Source organism: Silene latifolia, chromosome 9, assembly GCF_048544455.1.
Source record: "Silene latifolia isolate original U9 population chromosome 9, ASM4854445v1, whole genome shotgun sequence".
Classification (NCBI taxonomy): Eukaryota; Viridiplantae; Streptophyta; class Magnoliopsida; order Caryophyllales; family Caryophyllaceae; genus Silene; species Silene latifolia.
In genome coordinates this window covers 15,208,190-15,218,541 of record NC_133534.1, presented here as the reverse complement: position 1 = coordinate 15,218,541, position 10,352 = coordinate 15,208,190, and the positions used below count along the sequence as shown (strand labels likewise).

The following is a 10,352-nucleotide window of genomic DNA, read 5'->3' as shown; positions in this document are numbered from 1 at the left end:
GTTTGGCAGATGATTAACCTAAATTACTAAGCACAATACCAAATTCATTACCGAATCCAACATAGATTACTAAAACACTCTAAGAAATTATTCATTATAAACAACCTCATGTAATGACAATAACCATAAATCCATGATAAACACCCGAGAAGCCGAAATGTATAAATTCCGGAACCTTAAATAAGATTGTTTGTTTTAAAAGAAAGATAAAGGAAATTGATTAGTCTTATTAATTGGTTATGGCATCTTTTAATGGTGTAACATCTTCTGATCGAAACAGGTTCTCCATTTCAGGGACGAAGTGTGCAAAGTGCTAGATTGATAATGTTGTAGGTGCAAACGCTATCTTCATCAGCAAATTTCCTGCCTACCCGTTTCAACACGTATGGAATTTTACTGTAGCTGGGCGTATTGTAGAAGAACTCTGAATCTTTTTTTGAAGCCACCCATAGGTATTGGCCTCTTTATAGTTTGTATGTGCTGAACCAATCATCCCGACCATGACTCATTTCCTCAAATTTCTCCTGTAACTTAAAAGCGCATTTGCAGTCGGTATCAGTCGAACCGATTTGAATCCGCACCACTCCCGTGAAATGAAAAGTTCTGCTACATGTGACAGGGCACAAAGCTTCAATAGGATAACCTTCCTGTGTCAGAGCGTCAGCCAGTTTTGCCAGGTCTTTGCAAACGTATCGTCCATCCTTGTTATAACCCGAAACGTTAGTTAGGATACATGTGTATGGATACACAAATAGATTTGTCATTGTATTTTTAAAAGCTAAGGATTATTTCCTTGTTATGGGTCTGTATAATTTTTTCGAAACACGTTTTATGTGTAAGTTAGCGTATCTGTATTTGGTTTGGCTGACTCTACATATTGAGTGTCGATCACAATGAAACTCTTGTTATATTATTTTGATGGTTGAATAGATTACAAACAAAATTACAACCTTTCGTAAATAATTTGTATTCGTATTTAACTTTGTTAATAGCATAATATCCGAATATAACTACGGCTTTTGTTCGATGGTTAATTATCAAAGAACACAATTACATGAAATACATAAGACATAAGTATTATGTTGTAGCTTGCGAAATAACGTAAATATCAGTACTCCTCCTCTTTCCCTTCCTCCTCATACTAATCGTTCTTCTCCCGTTAGCCCTTCTTACTCCTCCTCCTTCTCCTTTTTCCCCTATCGTCCTCACGCTCTGCCTAGTCCTCCTCTTTTTCTTCCTCTTTTCTCTCCAACCTCGCCGCATCCTAAACCATCTCCTCCTCTTCAACTTTGTGGTCCTCCTTCTTCCCTTTCCTCTTTCTCTTCTGGCATACCTTCTATGTTCCACTATCCTCCTTTTATTTATGTATTCTTCATTTCACCTCCTCCTCCACTTGCTCTCATGTTACTTCTCCCACTTTTCCTAGTACTTCTCCTTCATATATTCCCTTTTCTCCTCCATCTTCCTTCCTTTTTCCCTTTCCTCTTATAGTTTGCATCCTTCCATTTCCGTCTCTCTCTACCTCCACTTCTTTCCCCCTGCTCTCTTTCTCGACTTTCATCTCTTTCCCCTTCCTCCACCTTTACACCTTCCATTTCCCCTCCTCTTCCACTTGCTCTCTTATTATTACTCCTACATATATTCCCCTTTCTCCTCCACCTCCCTTTCTCTTTTTCTTCCCTCTTATCGTTCACATTCTACCATTTCTCTCTCCCTGCCTCCTATTCTTTCCCCTTATTCTCTTTGTCGACCTCCATCCCTTTACCCTTCCCCCCATTTGTATTCTTCCCCTTCCTCTTCTCCTCTATTATTTGTCTTACTGACTTAGCTCATCCTCCTTCTCTTCCCCCCAAGCCTCACCCCATTTCCCCTCGTTCTCTTTTTTCCCCATCTCTTTCTTCCTTAACGTCGCTGCCTCCTAATCTCCATCCTTCTCCCTCTTCTTAGCCTTCTTGTTCCCTTTCCTATTCCTTCTCCCCCCCCCCCCCCCCTCCCTTCTATTTGCATATCTCCGTGCCTATTACTACTACTACTCCCTATATGCTTCTTCGAAAACAATGACATCGGGTTATGATTATAACTACTTCTCTGCCTATTACTACTACTCCTCCCTTTTCTCCTTGTACTACTCTCGCTTTTCCTCTTACCCCTTCCTACTCCTCTTTCCTCATACCTCTCCCTCTCTCTTGCCCTCTTTCTCTCTTCATTGTTGTTTTGATCTCCTCCATTTTCTCCTCGTACTACTCTTGCTTTTCCTCTTACCCCTTCCTACTCTTTCCTCATACCTCTCCCTCTCTCTTGTCCTTTTTCTCTCTTCATTGTTGTTTCGATGTTGACATTTAATTTTAACGTCGATTTGTAGATACATGTTGATTGTCGTTAAATTAGACTATTGTCGATGTACTTCATTGGTAGGTGAATTGGCCCAAAACAAAACAAGTACTTGTAAATAATACATATGTAATCTTGTCAAGAACGTGATTGTTAAGACATAACTACACCTTGTGTTTGGATGATTAGTTGTTAAAGAATATAATTACATTGAACACGTAAGACATTAAAAATATGTCTTAGCTCGTAGAGTAAGATAAACCCACATCCCAAACCATATTCAACTACAGATAATAACTTTAAAACTTGGTACTGAAGGAATGCATAACTTGTTTTATTGTAAAACGAAACTAAGAACGATGTATAGTAAATATTGCATCTATTATTCTTTTAAAGATGCTCAACATTAACCAATTGTGTTTATCAAACATGTAATTATACTAATAATTAGTAAGTCAATTGATGCTTATCCGTGGCAAAGCTCCACAAGTAACAATAATTAGAGACTGTAATTTCTTTATTGAAGTTTTAGCTTTGTTAAACTTGATTTCATCTTCACCTTAGTATTCTTGGCTATGTAGCGTTGCCAACTTCTTCTCGTGTTCGATCTTCACACCTTCTCTTGGCTGAGGAAAGCAACTGCAGCATTGAAACAAACTCAATATAAACTATTTTCATTAATAGCAAATTGAGAACGTAACCATTGCCACATTAAACCATCGCAAACATCGCCACAAAATTCTTAGGCCTTGTTGATCACCAAATTCATCAACCAACTCCATCGCAATGTTCTAGTGTAACATGACAAAACCAAAATCAAGTGGTTCAGAATTAACGCGGACTTCCACATATACTTTTTGTAGCTAGCCTAGTACACCATTCTAAAGAAAAAACTTTCCAATGAAATATCATTTGTGATTGAAAAAGGTTTATAACCATTTCAACTTTTACTTAATACTCCCTCCGTCCCGGTTATTTGTTGTCATATTCCATTTTGGGCTGTCTCAGTCAATTGTTGTCCTTCCTATTTTAAAAATGCATTTGATGAGCAATTTGATCCTTCACACTCAATTTTGGTCCACTTGTCATCTTATAATTGACCCCCTCCTCTTTCCTTAGTCTTTGTGCCAAAACCAAAGGACAACAATTGACCGGGACGGAGGGAGTAGATAAGATTATTCAGTCATTATTAAACAATCATTATTAAACAGAAAACAGGAAAAGGTTGTAAAACTGTCATATATAATTAGGGCTAGGGAGCGGTAATTAACACAAATCCAATAGAATCAAATCATCAATTGGCAGTGATCATCATTTTAAGGAATAACAAAAATATTCCAATCTCAAGTCTTAACAGCATATAGTAAAGTACTGTAGTACATTTAGAAATCTAACAGACCAACATCTGAAAGGGAGGAGTTGAATGAAGAATACCATATGCGCCAGATATGAAGGAAACCAGTACCTAAATCTGATGTTCAATAAGATTTCTCTGGGAGTCAACTGGAAGATGACTTATTCCACCTGAGATCACACCTACATTAGGTAATAGGGTAGGTGAAACAGCAAATGAAGGCAACTGGGGCAAGGAAAACTTATTTGCCCACTGGCATCTCCAAGTTGTTTATGCTCAAGTTGTGCTGTTAAACGTTGTAAGACACCAAACTCGCCATTAATTGGACAAGGTGAAGTGATAGGGTTTCAGGACACTTCTAGATATAGATAAAGTTTAATAGATTTAAGGGATATTCTCTCGTATAACCCTGAACTTTTTCGTTTTTATGGTGTACCCCTCGTTTTCCGCAAAAAAACTTTGACCGACAATAATTCTCTATTACGAGTTTAGAAAACGGTAATTTTATTTTCCAACCAATTATCTCGTCAAGGCCTTCAATTTGGGGAAAAAAAATTCACCGCTTTTTGAACTATTAGCCGGCATTTATGGTTGGTCAAACATTTTTTAACGAATAAACTTTGACCGACCATAATTCCCGACTACGAGTTGAGACGTCGGTGAATTTTTTTTCAAACGGAAGAACTCTTAAAGACGTTCAATTTGGAAAAAAAGTTTATCGTATTCTGAACTTGTAGCCAAAAGTTATTGACGGTCAAAGTTTTTTTGCATGAAAAGAGGGGTATATCATAGAAAATGAAAAAGTTGAGGGGTACACGAGAGAATATTCCTAGATTTAATGTGTCATTCCGGATAAAATAAAACATGAACATTTTTTATGTTGTAAATGTAAGCTTTCTCGTCAGTGCTAAGAACCAGTACAAAAAAATTTCATTAACATGTACTCCCTCCGTCCCGGTCATTTGTTTACGTATTCCAAGTTTGAGTGTTTCACTCATTTGTTTACCTATATAATTTGGGAATACTTTTCATGATATATTTGATCATCCACCTCATCTTGATCCACCGTATTATAACTGTTTACTATCAAGAAGCTTAATTGGCGTATTATGTAGTTTGTGTACCAATTTAGAAAACATGAACATTCAGGATGTAGTGAAAGGGGGGCAGAAACTCACCACATCAATGTCTTGTTGGAAGGGTAAACAAGGGTTTCTTATAAACCGTGGCAGCTGCAGCCTGAGCCTGGAGTCTCGCTTCATTACCATGCAAAGAGCTTCTTGTCACATTTCCCCTTGTTGAACTTTGACCCGAAGCGCCAGTGGATGCTGTAACACACCATCGACAAATCGTACTGAAAGCAAGAATGTTTGTAATTCTAAAAAAGACCGTTGATCCAACTCAATGATCAATGTATTCCAACAAAATCCTAACAACCTATACGTATAAGCATCAAAAAAATTATTTGAAAGTCTTAATCATAACCATCATGCATGTCACAAAGCCATGAAATAATCTTGATCAGAGTATTATATTCTGGTAATTATCTATATTACTCCATTCACATGAGTTCATTGTATTTCCTTTTCGAGTGAAGTTTTAGGAAACGTAGTGAATTGATTTGAATATCCTAAAAGAAAATAAAAGACAAAGGCATTTCCAGTTAGTTTGCACAATATGTAAGTCGTTACCTTAGGGCTCTGCATGAAAAAAAGACAGGAGATAAACCTACACAAACTTTCAGAATCAACATCTGCAGCAGAAGTCAAAGTAGTCCTCATTAGAAGAAAGTGCAAAATGAATCATGTGTAATTCCAGTAGATCATGACACAAATACACCCAACGGATAAAAGTATAAAACTGGAAACTCATGAGCTGAAGTGACATATATTGTACATTAAAAAAAGTAGACAACGACTACTATCTCACTTTAGATAAATCACAGTGCTACCTTTTTTAGATAGGCGGTAATATCTACAAATAATATTTCAATGTCTTCAACTGTGGACAAAGACACTTCTGTTCCACTGAGACAAAACAAAAGGCAGGGTAAGGATTAACATTAACGTTAGACGAACACACACCACACTGCCATAACTTCAAAACTTTCCAAAATCCAAACCGCAAATCCTTTATTTCCTAATTTCTCAACCTCGTCTTTAGATATTAATTTCCAAGTTATATAATCAGCTTTTCCTCTTTAACATTTCTCTGCAATTCAATCATTCCCTCTAAATTTAGTCTCTTCTTCACCTCTGTATTTGTAATCCTACTTTTTCTCTGCTTTCCTCGACAATTCACAACAATTTCTCTGTTAGTCTAAATTATGAAAAAGAGAAAAAAAAGCTGAGACTTCTTCTGATTCTTCTTAATTTCAATATATGTTGAAAACCCTAATTCTAAGAGGCACAAAATTGCACTGGGGATACATTGAGGCATAGAGCTACAACTACATACTGAAATACTTATTAAATCAACAAAAAGTAAATACTTCGCAATTAAATTGACACTTGCTTGATAAATAGGACAAAAAAGGAATAATTACCAGATTTTTATTTGCTGTTTCTTGCGATTTTGACCTCCGTCCAGTAATAAGCATTGGGAACTACAGGGTAAGTTCCCCCATATTGATAGCCAACACTCAGCAACCTTCTCATCCTATTCAGTACTCGGAATTTAAATTAATCGAATTAATTATGAACTAAATCAAGAAACCCTAACCGAACAATTACTCATAAATCATAATTACACGAAATATTAGATTATGAGCTAAATCAAAAAACTCTAACTGAACAATAGCTTATAATGAACAAATTAAAAGTTAGGGTTACAATTTTTTTAAAAAGATGAGAAATAAAGACTTACCTCAAATCAAACAAAAAGGTGTCTTGTTGTTGGTAGTTTGGGAAGCAAAGAAGAACAACGAAGGTGACGGTAAGATAAGATGGTGAAGAAAAATGCAGATGATGAGGGGAGATGATGGAATCAGTAGGAGGAAGTGTACGTAGAAAGAACAAAATGAATGGAGGAGAGCAAAGAAAGAAAATGGGTGGAGGAGAGGAATACACAGGCTAAATGAGAGGTTGGTAGTAAGGAGACGGTGCAAAAGAGAGACCGGATCTGAACTATGAGAAGAGTTTTGGGCCAAAGGTGATAACTCGGTATTGAGGACCGAAAGCCAGGAAAAAGCCCAACTGCAAAACATCTCAAAAACAAGCCCAGAAAACAACCCAACACACATTAGTGTTACTATTCATTTCTGAAGTTACTATTCATTAGTGAATAGTAACTTGGAGCATACACATTTAAGGTAAGGTAAGGATTAATTATTCGATACATATATACATTATTATTTTTAAACCAAAATTATCACTCTTCTCATTAGTTTTTATCGTTATGTACCTGTAGTATAATGTATGAACAAATCAATGTATATAAAGCAGACAAATGTTATTATTTTACCTTGTGTTTTAGACTATATTTTCTTATCAATGTTCTCTCTTGGCTGCGCACTAATTTCTTGTAAAAAAATTGTTTAATCTCAATAAAGGTTTGCGTTTATAATAATAATAATAATAATAATAATAATAATAATAATAATAATAATAATAATAATAATAATAAAAGTTGCGGTTTTATAAAAAATTATTAGTAATAAATAATAATAAAAATAACAAGTAATAACTGATGGGGCATATTCTGCACCCGCTGACCGAGTCAACATATTGAGCAAGGTCAAAGATATCCAAAGCAAAGTCAACACCTTGGACGGCCTAGCCGACGCAGCCCGTCGGCCTGTCACTTGTGTCCCGGCTAGGACAACTAGTCAGCCGGGGCACATATCCGCGTACTCATATCCAAGACCCCTCGGCGGCGAGTCAACAGGGCCCGCCGGCCTGCCATGGGTCCCTCGGCCGAGGGTAGATCAGTCTTTCCACCTGCTAGCCACTTGGCCACTACGTGACAAAAGGTGAAAGTCTATAAATACTCCTCAACCCTCATTGAGGAAAGGATCAGAATTCATACAAAATATAACACATACACCTCATAATCTGGTAATATCTTCCTTATCTCTCTACAATATATACTTCCTCAAGTAACACGCAACTTAATCCTTTAAGTTTACTGACTTGAGCGTCGGAGTGAGTACGCTCGTCCAAAGCCGAGCCCTCAGTTTGTTCATTGTTTCAGGAGACCGAAAGGAGGATTCAACCAAAGACATCATTCTACAAGCCACGAGTGGTAACAAATAAATGCTCCGTAATTACACCCGGAACAATTGGCGCCGTCTGTGGGGAAAGATACTAGAAGCTAGTCACATTCATTCCCAAACACAAAAACAAAAACCCACCCAAAAAGCTAAGAAGATGTCGAAACAACAAGAAGTATTCGTGACTGACGAAACCGAATTCTGCCAAGATGATACAGTCCCTAATTCGGGGATCGGTCAGTCCCCCACCGGCCGAGTAACTCAGCCGGAGTACGGGATGCCAATAATACAAGATACACTACTGCCCGCCGACCAAGTCGCCATCATGGGACATGTGGTTGATGCAGCTAAACTGAAGCTACTTCTAGACCTAATAGGTAGCACGCCGACTCACACTGTCACAACGACAAGAGCGGCGGCACCCCTACAGGAAACCAGGGCCCAAAAAGTGACTCCGAGAAACTTGAACGGAGCATTGGAGGAAGCCGAGCCTGTCAAGACGCCGGGGGAGCCCAGAGTGCTAGTGGTAGACCTGAGTCCTTCCCGCACTCGCGGGAGGACAGCGTCACCGCAGCACCAACGAGGCATGCCCCAGAGGAGTGAAAGAAGTCCGACTCACCAGAGTCGGAGAAGAATACCGACTCACCAGAGTCGGAGAAGAAGCCCGACTCACCAGAGTCGGAGAAGAAGCCCTTCCCGCCACGGGGAGAGGAGCCGGACTAGGGATGCGAGGAGCCGATCGCCGCGTGTCGTTCGACACGTGGTCAGACAGCCCCTCAGCGCCTACGTCCTAGATGTCCCGGTGCCGACTAAATTAAAGTTGCCACCCATATTATACAAAGGAGAAAGCGACCCAACCGACCACGCCGAGGCTTTCGAGTCTTACATGTCGGTGTGGGAGCAGCCTGATGAAGTTTGGTGCCGTGTCTTCCCAACGACCTTGCATGGGATGGCACAAAGTTGGTACAAGGGGCTACCCAATGGGTCGATATACTGTTATGGCAACCTAAGGGACATAAATTTGGCCCAGTATTCTTGCAATAAGAGGAGGGCCGTCGAGACATCGGATCTCCTGACTATCGAACAGGAGGGAGGCGAGTCTCTCCGAAGTTATGTGAAGAGGTTCGACGCCAAGGTTCAGCAGATTCGTGAGCTGAACAGCGAGCTGGCGGCCTTCGCACTGATGAAAGGCCTCCCAAGAGGGGACTTAAAAAACGAGCTCATCAAGTGCGACGGCCTGAACCTAGACTCCGCCAGGAAGATGGCCGACCAAGCCATAAAAGTGGAGGACTACCACAAAACCTAAGTAGGCCCCAGCGAGGCCGGGCACTCATAGAGTAAAAGCCGCCGGGAGGACAACCCGGATGAAAGACGCCGTGACAATAATAGGTCACGTCTGATAAGTCCGCCAGGAAACCGAACTCGGCGGGCGCCGGAGGGAGTTCGGGACCGTACTATCAAAAGCGGTACCATGATCACACCCCCCTGGTCGTATCTGCTGCCGAGGTCTTCGCCCTGAGCAAGAACGAGGGTCAGAAGTGGGAAAGGCCCCCCAAGGCGAGGGGGGACGGTGACACGAGCCAATACTGTGAGTTCCACGGCCACACCGGTCACCTAACTAACGACTGCCGGCATCTGAAGAATGCCATTGAAGAGCTGATCCGGAAGGGGAGCCTCGGCAAATATGTTGCCGGAGGTCAAAAAGCTGATACCGGCGGGTCAAATAAGAAATCCATCTTTGAACGGATTGGAGTAATCCATGTTGTCATCGGTGGCAACGAGAACGATGGGTCCGCTCATGGGCACAAACGGCACCTGAATGAACTATATCAGGCCATCAACTTTGTGCCCAAAACAGCAACCCCCGCTTCCAGCATCCCCGATATGACTATTGGGAAGAATGACTACGAGGGAGTCATCGCCCCACACAGCGACCCACTTGTAGTCCACTTGGACATAGCCAACCACCTCGTCAAAAGGTGCCTGGTTGATACAGGTGCCTATACGAACATCATGTACAGGGAATGCTTTCTCAATCTCGGCCTGAAGGTTGAAGACTTAAGCCCCTGCACCAACCCGCTGTCTGATTTTTAAGGGGCGGCTTGGTACCCCAGGGTCAATCAAACCGCCGGTGATGTTCGGCGAGGGAAATGCGGCTAAGAATGTTACTCATACGAGTTCGTGGTCATTGACGGCTCGTCTGCCTACAACGTTCTTATAGGCCGAGTCACTCTGAGCGAGGCCGACGCAGTGATGTCCATCCGGGCCCTGACACTGATGTATGTCTCGGACCGGGGGGAAGCGCATAAGCTCGTCTCAAAGAACGAAAAGGACGAAGTGGTCAATGTCCATATATCTGCCAGAGGGTGCAACATGCAATCCTTCAAAGCGGCGAAGAAGTCCGAGAAGGGCAAGATCCCATCCTTACAACAGGAGGGCGACCTCATGGATAGCACC

The 10,352-nt window shown here is 40.9% G+C and overlaps 1 long non-coding RNA gene across 6 annotated transcripts; it reads right to left on the bottom strand.

Annotated features, from left to right (window-relative positions):
* Positions 1-2,596: 2,596 nt before the first annotated feature.
* On the bottom strand, positions 2,597-6,788 carry LOC141599198 (uncharacterized). 6 transcript variants are annotated; one of them, XR_012523758.1, is made up of 7 exons: positions 6,551-6,787; positions 6,231-6,343; positions 5,637-5,712; positions 5,377-5,438; positions 4,864-5,039; positions 3,797-3,867; positions 2,597-2,970 (listed from the first exon to the last, which is right to left on the bottom strand). It is a non-coding gene; the product is annotated as an uncharacterized LOC141599198 (long non-coding RNA). The 6 variants fall into 6 exon arrangements; XR_012523759.1 differs by having other exon boundaries at positions 4,864-5,013; XR_012523756.1 differs by having other exon boundaries at positions 4,864-5,438; positions 6,551-6,788.
* Positions 6,789-10,352: the final 3,564 nt, after the last annotated feature.